Consider the following 18,497-nt stretch of genomic DNA (forward strand, 5'->3'; position numbering starts at 1 on the left):
AAAGTTTTTAAATAATTCACCAAAGAATGGAAGCGCTGCCAGAGCTACTGCAACAGCAGCCCTGTTCCTGGTGCAGACACAGGGTTCTACCACCCAGTCTTACTGCCGACGGCCTGTTAAATGAATCAAAAGGGTTTTATTTTAAAAATCCTGTGACCACGGCGCCTGTATTCAGTATCAGGCTCAAAGGGTCGCAGACTCTGGGGTAAGCAGCGGACTGGCGGAGGGCACCAGTAATGGGGAGAATACCTCACATTGAAAAGGAGAAGCACAGGAAATGACCCGAAGGACAGTGACCATGGCAGCAGTCCAGCGAGGGGCTCCGCTGCTGAAGGCAGCGAGCTGTTGGAGACTTTGTCGGCAATGAAGCCACACAGTCTGCATGCTGCTGACCACTTGAGTTCAAAAGACTCACACAAGGCTGCTGGAGACGAGCTCATGAGAACTAGGTATTGGAATTGGGATTCAAAAGGACGACAAGAAGGACTCCTGAAGGCCCCAGGGTGGTGAAGACTTCTTCATCATGTTGGACATTTGGATCTGGAGCTTGGGTTGGAGATGGTTTGAAATGAATTGGAATCTTGTACTGCTGCAGAAGCACTGGAAGCAAATCCTAGACACACGGTGACTTTAAGGGGATTCTCTTTTGCTTCTCTTTCTCTGATTATAAGGGGTGCAAAGCAATGCTACTGGTAATCTTTGTCTGCCTTATAATAGACTAAAGGCAATTTTGAGAAATATTATACCTCTGTTTTATTACATGCTGATAAATAGTATCTGATCATGTTAAAATAGTTCAATACAACAATGCCATTTTATTCAATACATAATCATGTTGATTCAAAATATCTTGGCTTTGAAAATGTGCATCTTTTGTTTTGTGATGTTTGTAACACATTTCTAAAGTCAAGGCAATAAGGATCATTGACAAAACCTGCTCTTTTCAAACTAAATTCAAAATTCAAAGGCAGTCTAATAAAGAAGGAACATGGGTATATACACGACACAGATGTTGGAATCTGGAGCAACAATTAATCTGCTGGAGGAACTCAGTGGGTTGAACATCATCAGTGAGAGAAAAAGAATTGTTGCCTTTTTGGGCCAGAACCCTTTATATTCTTCATCAAGACAAAGTCCAGATGGGAGATAGTAATAATATAGACAAGGGAGGGGGGGGGGGGGTAGGGTTGGGCAGGGAATGGTGGACATAGGTGACCTATTTGGAGGGGTGTAGCATGGCAGACAGAGGCAATTGATTGACAGGTGCCAGACAAGAATCAAGAGGGCAAAATGGATAGGGAGGAAAATGTCATACAGTGTGGAGCAGAATGATGAGCAGAGACAGAGGCTGCCAGTACTAGCATCTGATGAGAAGGTGAGAATAGTGCTATTATGAAAGCAGATGGGAAGACCTAGTCCTAAAAAGGAGAGGGGAAAAAATCCAGAGGAAATGTGGATGGAAGAGGATGGAACAAGAGAGAGAGAGGGGTATGAGAATGGGTTTGGGAGCTGGGGTAATGGGGAAAGTACTGACATAGGTGGGAAGGGTGAGAAGACTCATTACCTGAAATTAGAAAATACCACTGGACTGTAGACTAGTGAGGTGGAATATGAGGTGTTGTTTCTCTTGTTTGTCATGTGTCCAATCTAGCAATGGAGAAGGCCAAGGCTAGATATGTCAATTTGGGAATGGTGGGGGTGTGGGGGGGTAGTTGAATTGAAGGAAACTAAGATGCTGGGATGGTCATTGTTGATGGGAGTGCAGATGTTCTGCGGAACGTTACCCATGTCTCCACTTGGTTCCATCCATGTCATGTTGGGAGCACCAGGTAGGGTTATCTAAACTATTTCTGACACTTCTCCCCATTTCTAGATCTCCATTTCTCCATCTCAAGAGACAAGCTATATACTAATATTTACTGCATTTTTGCTTCTAAGGCTGCTACTCCTCCCATCTGTCACCTGCCATTCCTTTCTCCTCATTTCATTGTTTCCACTCTCAAGATGAGGCTCTCCATTCCAGGATGTGTGAATTACACTGCTTTTTTTAAAAAAAGGATTGTGGCTTACTTTCCCCTATAGTCAATACAGAAAGGGAAGCCAGATTCCCCACCATCACCAATCACATCTATCCACTCCCCACTCATTTCCACTCCCTTCATGACTCATTTGTCCACTCATCCCTCACCACTATGGCTGAAACCATAGGAGTTTCAACAATTGCTCTTTTACCTTCTCCCTCACCACCACCCAGAGACAGAAACAACCTTTCCAGATGAGATAAAGATTCACATGCACCTCCTCTAACTTCATCTACTGCATTCAGTCCTCCCAATTGGCCTCCTTGACATCTGTGAAACCAAACACTCTCTTGAGGACTTTCACAAAGCATCTGCACTCTATCTATGATGGCTATCTTGAGCCAGTTGCCCCAATGAATTCATCCAACAATTGGTTTCTTGGTTAAAAATGATAATATTGATTCCCCTGAACTTGGTCATTTTAATATTGATATCTTGTGTTTGTAACAGCTCCCGGTGTATTGCAATGGGTAGCAGTGGAGGACTTAGTAGTCAAAATGGGAGCTGGATATCTGAAAATATTTGCAAGGCAATGGAGAGAGGGCAATTTACTCAATATGCCAAATGGTCTCCAGTACCTGCATGTTAACTTTCTGTAAATCATATGCAAGGATATTCAGGTCACCAAATACCATCATCTCCCATTCTAACATTCAAAACATATTTGGCTTCTCTATTTACCTTTGAAACTGCATAATTTCAAGATCTGTTACTCCATCTGCCATATTCTTCCTTGCTCAAATTTAGTTGCATCTCTTTTCAATCTTCTTGTTTATGGTTTACTTATGCACCTAAAATCATATAGGAAACAGAATTCATAGGATGGTGTTTATTCTCTGCAAGACCAGAGCACCTGACACAGTTCCTTATCGAGACTGCTTGAGTACCCAGGGAAAGTTACAAAGAACTATCCTGGGCATATGAATCACTTGAATCAAAATAAGACCCACAAGAACAACTGATTTACCCTTCACTTTACCTTAATTCAACTCCAACCACACAATCCCACCTCTCTGACCATGTACAACCCCAGAGTAACCAAAGATCAGGAAACATGTGTCTAAACTGCAGTCAAATCAAATAATTGAAGATAGGCCGCAACCTATCAAAAGACAACAGACTCCAAGGTAATAGAGTTTACCAGCAACTCAAAGCAAGGTAACATCAACTCATCTTAAGTAGCACTGGACAATTTTAATGCTGCTGTGGATATGAAACCCAGCAAATGTTTTAAAATTTATTTTCAACTTTATGTTGCATTCACTGAAGCAAAGAAAACTTCTGATAGAAAAATGAAGCAATTCAGCACATTGTTCTGTGTTGAACAAATAAAAGATACCTAACCTAATTCCATCTATCATGTTTGATCCATAACCTGCAGGTCAAATTTCTTAAAGCATGCAAGATGAAGTTAAATGTGAAGAGGGCATCTATCTCCTACTCTTTCAGATATTAAATTCCATACCCAAAGCATCCTCCTGGGAAAACATTTTTTTCCCCTTATCTTCTCTCCACTCTTTTCAATCACTTCAGACATATGCCCAATTTTTGACCCTGTGACGGGAAACACAAAACTATGGAGGACCCACATTTTATACGCATAATGTTGTCTACCCCCAACCTCATCATTTCCAAAGAAATTAGCAACAGCTAATCTAATTTTTACTTCATAATTACAATTTTGCAGTCAGGGCAACATCCTCAAATTTGCACCCTTACCAGCAGAATTGTCGTAATACAGGGATAAGAGCTGTTCATTGTACTGGAGTTCGACAAGCATGACCTATCCTTAATAAAATTTTGCTGGCTATTCAATAGCTTTCAAAGTGAAAGTTGACATTGTCTTATAAAAGACAAAATCTGCAGATGCCATAAATCTGAAATAAAGTGCTACAAGAGAATGGAAAAAAAAATCAGACAGCATCTGCAGAGAGAATCATCTGGGGCCTTTCAATAGAACTGGAAAAGCAAGAAACAGACTACCTGATCTGCAGAGTTTTCCCAACGCTTTTTTTAAAATTTGGATTCTTAGATTTCAGCTGCAAATACATTTCAACATTGTGATAGTACAGATCTATCACCAATATACACAGTGTATATAGTTACAGTATCTAGACTGTGCTTACAGCAATTGGCTGAGAGCTAAGCCACGCTTACTGTCTGGGCCTTAAAGGGTTGTGTCCCTAGCCAGGTCGGATCATTCCAGACTGGTCGGCCACCTGTGAAGAGCTCCTGTCTTTTGCTGATAAAAGCCTTGGTTTGGATCAACAAGTCTTTGATTCTTTCGACGAGCTCTACCAACATCTATCTAATTGTTCAGTCATTGACTTTCAATAGGGCTGTATGCAAATAAACTGATTTGGATGTGCTACTTTCTATTTTTATGTTACAAATGACATGGTCCTCCAAGTTTATTTTGCACTGTCAAACCAATTTGTTCAACATCTCCCTGAAGCAGGAACACGACTGGCATGGCATCACAATATGAAAGAGAACATATTTCCAGAGACTTTTGTCAAGTGCACGTTCATTTCCTAAAGGAGGGCTTGAACAAAGTCACGGAACTGAACCCCTGACACATGATTAACTTTCGGTGACAAGGGTGGAGAAGGACGTTTCGACCAGCGGTCCACGTTTCAGTCTGGAGGGCAGGGATGGGAATCCAGGACCGGGCCGGTGTCAGGCCGCAGCACCAGCTCTTCCTCCCGGGCCTCTTGAATGATGCGACATCCCTTCATCTGGGCTGCAGAACAAACAGCCGGAGGCCGGGCAATGGAGGCCGCGCGGCCCGGGCCCGACCTCCGCCTCTCCATCCCCCGAGCACAACCCCCCACTACGACTTGCGGCTCCTCCAACTTACACGGGACGCAGCGGCCGCACCGCCTTCCAACGGCTCTCCAATCGCGTCCACCTCGAGACACCATCCGGGACATGTGGAAGCGGAAGGGAATGGGAGGCGAGCCCGATGCATTGTGGGAACCATGTTCCTTTCTCGTGGTCACCCCGGTGCCTTGAACAATAAGGGCGCTCGGGCCATGCGGACCGAGGGATACTTTCTCGTGGTGTGGCAATTAACCCTCATGTTGCCGCATTGTTTCCGAGGTGATTGTTGGGATGTTCAAGGCCGCCTTAGTTACATTATTCAAGAGGTCGAATTATTTTGACAACGACCAATCATTGGCGCCACCTTGGACAGCAACTGCCTGGACGATCAAGCGGCCAATAGGCGTGGCGGCATCAAAATAAATATGAGCTTTGGACAGGACATGCGATAGGTGCTAATAGAGGGAAACGTTACCAATGGCCTTCCTTTACGTCATCCCAGCGATTTCCTCCTTCATTTTTGGAAATGCATAAATAGCAGAAGAGATCCACACTGATGCACAAAATAATCCGGCTCAGAACGCGACCCTAATTTGGTCAATGATGACCACTCTCGTTTCTACTCGTTTTGTATTCCATCATATTTTGCATCAAGTGAAACAGTTGTGGGTGTGCGCTGATTTCGTAAAACGCTCAATACAAGGTCAAGAAGATGACATTTTCACACTATTAGCCTGGTGCTAACCTGTAACAAAGCCGGAGTAAAACAAGAAATGTTTCTGCATGCTATGGCGAGATTTCCCTGGAATTGGACAATGATCCAGTGTGAAATTTGATGCTATTTCCATGAATTACAAACAATGTGACACTAGTTCAGTGTCATGACGACATGAACAGCGATGAATCCAAGGACTGGATTTCCAATGTTACCCAGAGCCCGCAGGTTTTAACGATTCGAAATGTGTACATATATTGTCGAAATTACCTTCCCTTTTACGTTTAATTCGCGTCACCTAAATGCCGACATGATGTGGAAGTGCGCGTTCTCAAGAAATTATCTTCTCCTTCACAAAATGCTATGAACCCCATGTTACTGAAGTTATGCTATAAACTTCAGTTGAACAGAAGTTAAGGCAACATTATTTTATAAATACTCTGTGGGCACCTGAGGCATAATGACTTATGAAACAAAGAATGATGAAAATATATAATCAGTTCACGGTGGGATCGCAGCGTACTTATCTACAACGTGACTCAATGGAATCAGCCAGAGAACGTGAAGTATTGGTGTCATGTCCAAGGTTGACTAGAAAGTAGAATGTGATTTATTCTTCAAATGTACCAATCGGAACGGAAGAAAATGTTAAACCATTTTCAGCATATCACATCCAGCGAAATGTTCGAAAATCCGAAAATAGCATCATGTCGTTGATCCGTTCTTCTGGGATCATTGCAATGGTAAACGGTAAAGGTTCCATTTTTGTTACGTAATACTACATTTAGAACGTAACATACATGAAATTCTTTCACTTTGTCTACTGTAGGGAAGGCAGGGAGTCCTCACTTTGTCCAGCGCCCCTCACAGAAATGGGCCCATGTTTGCTCCAATATCAAACGATTTAAATAGGCCACAAAGAAATGAAGGAATTAAGCTATTTGTGACTTTTAGAAACATGTGTCTATGCAAATATCCCCTGAAGCTTCTTCGAGAGATGCTTGTTCATGTTCTAAATTTTGTACAAACTGACTTTGACAAAATCAATGGTATCTTCATTCTTCTCGGGAGGCTTAATGGGATCTCTGAAATATAATGTATGGTGCGCTCTTGTAAACCAAATAATATCCACAACCTCAGAACTATTGATAGGAATTGGACAAAGATCCGAGTGGGAAGTTAATATTAAAACAGGAAAGGTAGAGGTCAAACCCAGGTGTTTTAATATGTGCATAAATCGGAAAGTTATGAAATGCCACATTTTTGTTTTAATCTGTTGGAAAACCAATTGTTTGTAGAGTACCGCACCAGATTTGTAATAAATTTTACACGTTACACTACAACACTAAAACAAACCATTAAAAATGTAACAGTAGTATCGAAGATAATTGTTATTATTCGCTAATCTTAAGGATTCGATGCTTCCAGCGCAGACCACTATTGCATAAGTCAAGCGGGTTTGTTTTTGCGCCGCCCAACAATCAAGTCGCAGAATCCATGAAAATGAGTAGTGGCAGTGGGATATGGAAGTTCTGAATGAACATTTATAGATTATCCATGAGGATGAAAGGTAAGGAAACAAAGAGAAGGGTTTCCGCAGGTCAGGCAGCATTCATCGGGGAGAAATAGAGAGTCAACGTTTCGGTTGGGACCTTGTTTCGAGACGAAGGTGGAGAGGGGAAGATGGCAGGCATGAAAGGTTTGCGAGAAGGCAGAGACCTACATTAACAGATGTTTTGTGCTCAGAAAACCAACACCAACATTGTCGAGGAAATTGGTATAACATCGGAAGAGGGGAAGAAATCAAATAAGGACATTAAGTGAACATGCAAACAAGTAAAAATTCAGAAGGATTGCAAAAGCGTGCCGCACATTTCAAACAACCGCAACGAATTTCAAGGCAAATCAGGAATGGAAGGTCCACAGTCAATCTTTACAGTAGCTTTTTAAAAAAAAAACATTTGTAACGGATTTCTGAAATTAACTCAGTATTACAATAACCTCTATACGAAAGGAGTATTTTTTTTTAACTTTCCCTTTTTTCTAACTATCGCTTGAGTTGAATTTGGCGTTTCCGGCTGAACCTGCGCATACTTCAAAGTATACAAACGAAGAAATACCAACATTATGTTTACTTTTAATCCTAAAAAGAAATATAATTTAAAAAAAATATTTTCCGGACCGTTATGTTCACAAAATTAAAGCGATTCACTTGGCTGGGTCTGAAGACTTTCAGAATAGGTGACTGGGCTGAAGTAGTGGTCCATGGATTCCAATTTAGATGCTCGAATTTATAAGCCTTGTACCTCACTCTCCATGCATACTCCCAGAAACTTGAACACAACCTAAATATTTAGAAAATCAAACCACAGGTTCCCAGGATTGAAACATGCGGACACGCCTGCCCGTGGGCCTTTGAAACAAAGCAGAATACTTCTCCCATAAAAAGATCTGAAACCTATCGAAGTTGTCGGGCATTTAGGTAGAACACGTGGGAAATGGCGAAAGACCCTACCACAAATATAACCGACCTAAACGCAAGTCCATACAGTTTATGTTTGAGATTTTTTTTAGAACCGTTAACAATTGGGTTGATTCAATAAAAATACGATGTAACACGGATATTTTGCCTAAGATTCGCGGTGAAACATTCTTTCCTATCAGGAATTCTGGCAGGGAGTGTACTCAACTATTACCCAATTTTCTCCGCGTATGGATAATATAATCGTTACATTCCTTCGAGAGGAAATATCTATAATTATGATTGTGAAAACGATTCTGTGATTATACAGAACCCCATTTCACACGTTAGTTAGCAATTCACAGGAAATCTAAATTATTTAAATAAGTCATTTATACCATTAAAATGTTGTACCATTATGAATGAAGTATGTACTGAAGGCTGAGGAAGTCTCCCAGCTCTACGAACTTGCACTTCGGTGACAGTGGGCCATATATTGATTATATCGATCATTCTTTCAGCAATTTTTTGTATTTTGCATCATCAATTAATTTTGATTTAGGTTACATACACGTTTTAATCAGATACAGTACTTCATTACGTGTTTTACAGAACATTTGTTACGACTCAGTTTCTCAATCCTCAAATAATTAATTTGAAGGGACTAAGCATCGAACCGACATAAATGTATGAAATCTTTACGTTCACATTCTAAGCCATCGCCAGTGTTTTCGTTGTTGCATCATAAATGCATGGCATCATCCATAAAATCTTATAGCTCTATGTTTTATGCAGAGAGATTAAAATAATTTAGTTTCTCAAAATGTGAACATTGCAACTTTTACAGCTCAACCACTAAAGCGAATCTTTCAAAGTAGTGCGTTGTTATTTCTTATGAGGTTTTTGAAGTGTCAGAATTACTTCCAACTCTATGAGTTAATATCCACTTTTGTCAGGAATAAATTGTTTTGCCCGTTGGCCATTACATAAATTTTCTAAAAGATGAAAAATTTATACCGACATTATCACATCTGAACTCCAATTCTCCAACTCCAATTCAGTGTTAGCTTTTAACTATTCATGAACTTCGGAGCACGGCCGTCGCGCTGAAAATAAAAGTATTTAAAATATAGGTCGTTTTAAATAACGCGAATATTTGATTGCGGTCTTGCTATTTGGCCCGGATATTTTCGCAATACCGTGTTCGCACGTCGTGAGCTCGGAATTAGAGAAACAAAATATTCACCGTGCGTCATGTTCAACGGTATCTCCAGACATTAAAGCACATTTTCTTATTTTTCAATTGTTTGTGCGAAGGCACAAAAGGCTCGAATGGAGCTACCAAAGGGTAAGACATATGGTTTGTTGGACGTCAAGGATAAACACCCAATCAAAATAACACCCATCCTGTATCTTGTCTTTTTGCAGGCATCAGTGCTCATTCAATTAATACAAATACCCGTTCCTTGCTCTTAACTGTAAAATGGACAGTGGTTTCGCTTGGTGAGCACACTCTTTAATTGCTTGGCCTTTTGATTCACTCTTGGAGAAATATCAAAGTTTCCATGTTGACCATAGCTGCTTCCACTAAAGGAACATCAAAAATAGTGATGTAAAAACGGGAAAGGAAGAAAAAAAGGCTGGGCTTGTCCTTCCTCTGATTGTTCCCAGCAAGTTCCAAAAGGAGACGCTTGGTGACGTCATTTCATCTTATAAAATGATGGGAAAGCAGTGGAGAAAACAGCAGACCACTCTTGATCTACAGGCAGACGGAACTCCAAACGTAACCAAACAATTTTAATTTGAAATATCTAGGTGCAGAATCCGCTACGGTGGAAAACAAGAATGAACATCTCTTCTTCGCTTATAGTTTCTGGACTATTCCTGGTTCTGCTGTCCACAAAGACGGAGGCAAAATCCTTGACTCAGCCACAGCAAGTAAGTTTATGAAGTCTGTTCGGACAAGGCAGAACCATGCATCGATTCGCGTGTCCAATCGACGCTACTAAATCATTTGTGTCATTTGTCGCAACCCTTCTCCACCTTTAAAATTTGAATGCCTCTCCCACGACTTTTATTCATGTTCTGTGTTAAATAAAGTTATATCTGTAAATATGCCGAATGGGACATCCATCGACAATGAATGTCCTGTACTTGTCCAGTTGTAAGCAGTTCCTTCTCTGTCCGCTATTGTGTTTCATTTTGCGAATTCTTTTTTTTAAATACAGTGCTTAATTTTACAGATTAACAAATGCATCCCATCCAGTTTATTTATTTCAAATGACATCAGGTTGAATGCCTCAGACGATATCCAGAAATGCCCGTGCATTTATGAAATATGCAGCTGTAATAGTGTATGGGATGGTAAACGATGTTCTAACATGTGTTGCGATTCCATGTACTATGACAAAAGATTCTCTAATTCCAGTTTCTTTTACAGGCTGCTATGCATTTATTGGGTGAAGAATTCACCGGGATTTTTTCCTCAGAGGAGAACGGTAAGATTCCAAATGTGAACGCGAAAGTACGGTCCATTCGAGGCCTCAACATTGAGAGCGGATCAAAGAGCTCTTTGAGTTGGCGTATCAAGAACCGCAGAAAAAACTCCAAGAAGAAAAAAGGCTGTTTCCGACTTAAAATGGACAAAATAGGAGCCATGAGTAAACTTGGTTGCTAGATCTGCGACTCCTAGCGACGGTAAGTGTCTTGCGAACACTGCTCGAATTCGCTTGATTGACTTTATTGGTGATTTACGAGCATAAACTTTCGCTTATCTCCGCCCATTGCGTAACATGACCACCGAGCTCACCGTGGCAGCCACCCCCCCCCCCCACCAATCCAGACTTTCTCTTATTGCGATGACTTCATCTATCGTTAGAACAGAGAGACGTAGTCTTTTAAAAATAAATGCGCCTGCTTTCGACAGCTAAGCAAGTTTTTTTTTCCTTCACCCAATTCGGGTTGTAGTAAAATTGACCTGTAGCAGCGGCTGCGTGAAGTCACCCACCACGAAAATTAATTCCCATTGAAGTATCTTCTCATTTACTGCCAAACTAACAATCACTTATTATCACTTCGTAGGACACCGGGCTGCCGATGGGTTCCAAAAACTATTCGTGTGTCTTACTGTCTCGCTCAAAATAAGAAAACGACGCAGTTTCTCCCGGTACGAAGAATCACATTTACCAGCGGCTTTTAGAAGGGTGATGGGGCATGTTGTTGCTTTCAGAAATTGTTTATTTCATTTCTGCATAAATGTATTTATGTTTAAACTATCTATATCATTATAAAAGAAAGATATTTATAAAAGTTTATTTATGTGACAAACTGAACAACAGATGGTTAAAGTAGAATTTGTAACATTTGTGCTATAGCGAATCCGTGTTAAATTGCATTTCACGAAAGTCCGAAAAGTCTCTTTATTTATTACAGTCCGTGCAATACAAAATTTAAAAAAAATAATGGTGGCAGTTTTTGTTTTGCATTGTCTTGGAGTGTTCGTTTAATTTCAGCATGAGGAACGTTTCATCCAGCGCGATTTTACTGGGATCTTTTTTTCTCCATCGGATTTCATATAAAAATACAGTGGTGGGGAGCTCCAGTGTTTCCTTCAAACAAGCTCAGTGCGGTGCCCCCCTCCCCTCCCCTCCCCTCCCCCCAACTCACCACTGCCTCCACCCCAGCTCCCACACGCACACAGCGACAATGGTTCGCTTGCACCCCTTCGCAGAACCGCTTGCCTCCTCTCTTCACAATACAAAATGTTAAGAGCAGCGTCCGTTTAAGGGTAGGCAGAGTGGAATATGAATGTTTTCGAATAGTCCAAGTAATTGTGCAGGGAAAGGTAAACTCGTATTCCGTTTTCGATGTGGTCAGCAAATTGTTACCAGGGTCCTTTCCACTGAGGGCGGATTAAGGTCTCCTCTGTGACACCTCGCCAAGAGAGAGTAAAAGTAGATATTGCTTCCAATCTAATAATGTAGCGTTTTGAAATAGACTTCTCCGCGAACTAAATTCACAATTCACTTTCCAATCAGGTATTGAGGACGAAAAAGCAACTTTACATTTTTTAAAAAATATACGACGTCTTGATTTAATTTTTAATCTACCAGTATCTGAAACTCAGGAGCTGCAAGGGAAGATTTTTTTTAAAAATTCTTATTGGTTCAAATTCAAACCAGTTAAAGGTTGATCCAACCAGCTTTACAAAAAGATAAGCGATAAATAATATCTTATTATTCAGTTCACATTGGGGAAAACAATAGAATGAGCGCGTGTTCAATACAATTTTACACTGGCTGTAAATTACACACAGCAACATATGCATTTGAAACATACATGAATTCGATTATATGAATTGGATTAGTGTAACAAACGAGTGCCCAATTGTTTTGAAAAACAGACATTCTGTTCTGCGGCAAACCACCACATCTAACATATTTATTTAGGCATGCTTATGGCACATATACTGCATGCAATACAGGTTTGTACTTTGTAAGGCCTTTCATCAAAAAAAAGTTTCGAACGCCCCAGGTTAATAATGGGCTTTAGAAGCAGGTTGATTTATTCGCAGCATGGTTCCACAAAGAAATGTGATAGTTATCAGCTGCGTTGAGATATCGCGGGTAACCCGCTATGTTCAAAACAGTCTATGGGCTCTCTCTCTCTCATCCACCCACTCCATCGCCCGAAACCCGTCACTCCTCCCAATCCCGCCGCTGCAGTGTTGGTCAGGCAGCTTTTAAAACAGCGATCCCATTTTCCATTACCTTTTGCTTTGATCGCTTTCCTCTTGTGGTCTCTAGTTCGACGCTGATTCTCATTCAACCGGCTGTAATTGATCATATTTCTCTGTCATTCTCATGGGTAGCATCCAATTTCTTCCAACATTCGCATTCTCCATCCAATTTTCAACCGCGGCATGTTTAAAGCCACGGTGAGTTCATCATTTCTGGACCTGTGCAAGGTGGAACATAAGCGAGCTTCTGGGCCGAGTCCCGAAGCACGGTCAAAGCAACGTGAAATTATTAACAGAAACTCTAGGAAAATATTTAGCAAGCCAGGAAACATCTGTTGAAAGAGAAAGGATCTGGGAAAGAGGGAAAAAAAACGAGTTAGCAATCAGTTGTAGAGTGGGGGGGGGGGGGGGTAACAGATTGGAAAGCAACTAATGTCCAATATGACCAAAAGAGTTAACGTGGCAGCTATTAGCAATTTGAATTATGTTGTTCATAGCAAGGCCACAGGACATCTCAGCAAATTATACTTGTAGAACCATTATAGCAACAACAGGACAGAAACTGGCCTTTGGCTCATCTAGTTCATGCCAAACTATTTTTCCACCAACTCTCATTGACCTGAATCAAAACCTTTGCCCTCCATATCCCTGTCCAAATTCCTCTTAAATGTTGAAATTGAACCCACATCCACTGGCAGCTTGTTTTCCACTCTCACTAGCTTTAACTGACGAAGTTCCCCTTAATGTTCCCCTCAAATATTTCACCTTTCACCCTTGACCATTGTCTTATTATTCTTGTCTCATCCAGCCTCAGTGATAAAAGCCTACTTGCATTTTCCTGTCTGCGCCTCTCATAATGTTGTGTACCTCTATCGAATCTCTTCTCATTTTCAGATGCTCAATGGAATAAAGTCTATCCAACCTTCTGCTATAACTCAGTTCCTCAAGTCCTGGCAACATCTTTGTATATTTTCTCTGCACTCTATCAACCATATTGATATCTTTCCTGTAGAAAGGTGACCAAAACTGCACACAATACTCCAAATTTGGACTTATGTCTTATACAACACCATAGCATTCCAACTCCTATACTCAATATTTGATTTATGGCAAATGTGCCAAAAAGAGCTTTATGTCTCTATCTACTGGTGATTCCACTTTCAAGGAATGATGTATCTGTATTTCCAAATACCTCTGCTCTACCTCTCTGCTTACCATGCAAGACCTACCCTGGTTTGTCCTTTGAAAGGGCAACATTTTACACTAGTCTGCATTAAATTCCATCTACTATTTTGCAACCCATTTTCCCAGTTGGTCCAAGACCCACTGCAAGCTTTGAAAGCTTTCTTCACTATTTGCTACATCTCTAACGTTAGTGTCATCTGCAAATCTGCTGATCCAATATACCATAGCACATTATCATTCAACTCGTTGATATAGCTGACAAACAACAATGGACCCAGCACTAGTAGAATCCCTGAGGCAGACCACTAGTCACAGGCCTCCAGTCAGAGAGACAATCATCCACTCCAACTCTGGCTTCTCCCGTTATAGCCAATGTCTAATCCAATTTACTACCTTATCCTGGATACCATGTAGGACCTTGTCAAAGGCCATGAATGCTGTTGGGGATATGAGTTCCATAACTTAGATCCAGTGGTGAAGTAGTTCTGACAATTTGTTTCCAAACTGGTATAGTTCAGTAGTACTCAATCTTGTACTTTCCACTCACATACAGCATTAAGTAATTCCTTACTAACTGCAGAGCACCTATGACATCTCATGTTTGCAGACTCTGATTGTTAAGGACAGTTTCAAATCATGGTGGAATGGGAAAAAAAATGCAGAAAACCAAGGCCATGATGTTAATTGAAATGAGATAACAAATATGAAAATGTTTTTATTTGCACGATTACTATTTATTACTTGACCATTTAGATTTTGAAATCTTAGACAAAATCTTCCATTAGTTCATAACCTGGGTTAAAATATCAAGTATAAAGTTCAATTGAATATACAAATAGTATGCTAATCATTGTGGATTAACAATAGAATCAACTTCTGTCGCATACCCACTCAATTCCATCATAGTTTCCAGAACAGATTTTAAACAATTTCAGTATTGTATCTTTTTTAATGAGCCTGTTTGCTGATGAGCTTTACAAATGCCACTGTGTATGAACACTACAATTTAAAATTGCCAGCAGATAATTGATTCATGTGAAATGAAACCATCTACAGAAAAGGGATTTATGTATATGCTCAAAACTCATGCATTCCATGGGCCAACAGGATGGCATGTAGACACCAGTTATAAAAAGAATCCTTGTAACAATTGTCAAAAAATTGCTATGTTCAATTTTTTTTCCAGAAGAAAGTTTAATCAGAGTTCATATGTGTAGGGCTTGGCAAAACAGCACTATTCATTCCAATACATTCATAATTATGTAATTTTTATGACCTCAGGAAGCTCCAAAGTGCTTTAAAATCATTTATGTACTTCAAAGAAGTGCCATTCCTGCTTATCAGACCACCACAGCCAATTTTCAAACATATGTTCACAATCAGTAGAGATCAGATTTTTTAAATTTAAATAAATATTGGCGAAGATACTTGGGTTAATTCCCATGCACTTTTGCTTTGGAATCTATGCATCCACCAGAGAAGATGGAATGTCTCTGTACTGCATCCTTTGCAGCCTAGAGTTTGGCTTGAATTCCTAACCTTCCAATGAGAAGACGACTACCACTGAGTCACTGAAGGAAATAAAAACATGAAATCAGAATGCACCAGCCAAAACTTGTGAGAAAATTATCGTGAGAAGCTCTTGAATGATTTGAATCTGGATGCTGCAGATACTGTCCCAATATTGTTAGGCAGCATGTTCCAGGATTTTGACACTGGAATGATGAGAGATTCGTGACAAACTTTTTACGGCATGAAACTTGGATGAAAATGTTTTTATAGTTTTCTTTTACCTTGTGAATGGTAGAAGCCCTGGTTTACCAGATGCGGTTGAAGAATCATTGACAAGTTTCTGGAGTGCATATGATCAGTAGTGCTCACGGCCAGTATGCCTTTGGAGGCAGTGAATGTCAATCGTGATGTATGGGTTGCCATCAGGCAGACTAAATCACTTGAGAAAATGTTGAAGGTCTTTGACTATTGCTGGAGTTGCATTCATCCATGCAGTTAGAGAGCTTCTCTTGTGTACATTTTAAATGGTAGGAAAGCTGGCAAATCAGATGAGTCATTTAAGGTAGAATGCCCAACTTCTATTCTGTGGCAAATCTAGTTAAGTTCTTCATCAATGTTGATGGTGAAAGATTTGACCCTTGTAATGGCACGGGAGACAGTTACATTCTCTGGTTAAAGATAGTTATTGTCTGACACGTGATATGAATGCAATGCACTATACTAATTACCTTTTCCTCTCAACTACATGGATGCAACCTGGATGACAAGAACACCCACATAAGCATTTTGTCAATTCAACATTATTACTGACCATGGGAAGAAGCTGTTCCTCCACCCTCGTGGTTCTGGCTCTGATACTCCTGTATCTCTTCTCCAACAGGAGCAGCTGAAAGATGCTGTGTGTGGGTGGAAATGGCCTCAGTAATTTTGCACACCCTCTTCAGATGATCATGGTAGATCACATTGTGGGGGGAGGAAGACTCCAGTGATCCTCTCTGCCATTCTTATGGTCCTGTGGATTGACCTCTGAGCCATTACTCTGCAACAACCGACCACACGGTGATACAGTCAGTCAGGACACTCTCAATAGAGCTCCTATAGAAGCTTGACATAATGGACAGCTTCAGTCTTCTCAGGAAGGGCAGTCGCTGTTGCCCCTTCCTGATGAGTGAGATGCTGAGTGTCCACAATAAGTCATTAGTTAAGTGAGCTCCAAGGAACTCTGTAGTCTCCACTACAGAGTAGTTGATGTGTAATGGAAGGTAGTCATTCCTGGTTCTCCTTAAGTCCATGATCATCTTATTCGTCTTGTCCGCTCAGATTGTTACTCTCACATCATTTCATGAAGTTTTCCACCTCTTCTCTGTCGTGCGACTCATCATTGTTGCTGATGAGGCCAAATACTGTTGGGTCATCTGTAAACTTGATGACACTGTTGAAGCAGGATCTGGCAATGCAGACATGGGTCAGAGGAGGGGACAAGCTGAGCAGTGCGTGACAGTAGGGGTGGACTGAGCATGCTGGGAGTTCCGTGCTGCTGCCAGTTGAAATGAGTGCCAAAAACTACCAGAATCAAGACCACAAGAGAAACCACGTCCTTTCGGCACTCACTTCATCTGGCAGCAGCATGGATAAGAGTGGGCTGAGCACACAGTCCTGCTCCTCTGACACAGGGGCACCTAAAGTTGGCATATTTATCCTCTTATCTGTTCCCTCTACACTCACGATCAAATTGGCAAGTTCAGCTCCAAAGCAATCTGTAAATTCACACATACCATCATTGTGGGATGAATAATTGGACATAATGAGTCAGAAGACAGGTTGGAGATTGACAATCTGATTAGGTGGTGCTGGAACAACAATCTTGCTCTCAACCTCAACAAGAGCAAGGAGCTTATTGTGGATTTTAGGAAGGAGAGGCTGAATCACAGCACACCTATATTCATTGACTGGATGGAGTTGTTTCATGTGAGTCCTCATATCAGAGGACACCCGCTGGAGCCAAGCACATAGAAGCACCTGTGAAAAAGGCACATCAACACCTCTACTTTCTAAGAAGTCTGTAGATTTGGCCTGTCATAAAATATTCTATCAAACGTCTACAGGGGTACTGTGAAAAAATGCTGACTGGCTGCATCATGGCCTGGATTAGTAACTCAAGTGCCCAGGAATGCAGAGTTTACAGAAGTAGCAAACATAATCAGATTAATCATAGGCTCTGACTTCCATTGGTGACACTGTGTAATTGGATCCTTGATTTTCTCACCTCCAGATCACAATCAGTGTGGATTGGTAAGAAGAACATCTCCTCCACAAACCCCATCAGTCCTGGAGCACCACAGGGCTGCTCTCTAAGCACCCTGCTCTATGCTCTACTCATTTTACATCTATGACTGTGTGGCTCACTACACCACCACCATCTACAAATTTGCTGACAATACCTTGGTGGTGGATTGTATATAAAAGGGTGATGAGTCAGCATATAGGAGGGAGATTGTTGTTGGTGCATTATTCAGCCAAGTTTTCAATCTCACACTCAATGTCATCAAAATCAAGGACTTCGGAAGGGAAAACCAGAGGTGTACAAACCAGTGATCATTGGGTTCAAGGTGGAGAGGGTGAGCAAATTGAAATTCTTGAGAATCATGATCTTGGAGGATCTTTCCTGGACTCAACACACTAATGGCATTGTGAAGAAAGCATATCATCACCTCTACTTCCTTAGGAGTATGTGGAGGTTTGGCATGACATCAGAAACCATGACAAATTTCTACAGATGAATGGAAAAAAATGTGCTGACTGGCTGCATCAAAGTCTGGTATGGGGACACCAATACTGATGAGCATAAAGCCCTGCAAAATGTAGTGGACACAGCGCAGGACGTCACACCAGAGAATGTTGCCATCGGAGAGCTGCAGCAATCAAGGATCCACACCACCCAGGACACGCTCTGTTCTTGCTGCAACTATCAGGAAAGAGGTC

The 18,497-nt window shown here is 41.1% G+C and overlaps 1 protein-coding gene across 8 annotated transcripts in view; it reads right to left on the minus strand.

Moving 5' to 3' along the window:
* The window catches only part of dis3l2 (DIS3 like 3'-5' exoribonuclease 2), a 201,090-nt gene extending 194,739 nt beyond the window's left edge, over positions 1-6,351 (minus strand). For 3 of the 8 annotated variants that reach the window (XM_069897052.1, XM_069897059.1, XM_069897061.1), the window contains exons 1-2: positions 4,942-5,041; positions 2,763-2,872 (exon numbers count right to left, since the gene is read on the minus strand). The gene's annotated coding sequence lies outside the window, so the exon portion shown is untranslated. The other 5 variants (XM_069897053.1, XM_069897055.1, XM_069897054.1 and 2 more) reach the window with 5 other exon arrangements.
* Positions 6,352-18,497: the final 12,146 nt, after the last annotated feature.

The sequence above is a fragment of the Narcine bancroftii genome, chromosome 9 (assembly GCF_036971445.1).
Source record: "Narcine bancroftii isolate sNarBan1 chromosome 9, sNarBan1.hap1, whole genome shotgun sequence".
Classification (NCBI taxonomy): Eukaryota; Metazoa; Chordata; class Chondrichthyes; order Torpediniformes; family Narcinidae; genus Narcine; species Narcine bancroftii.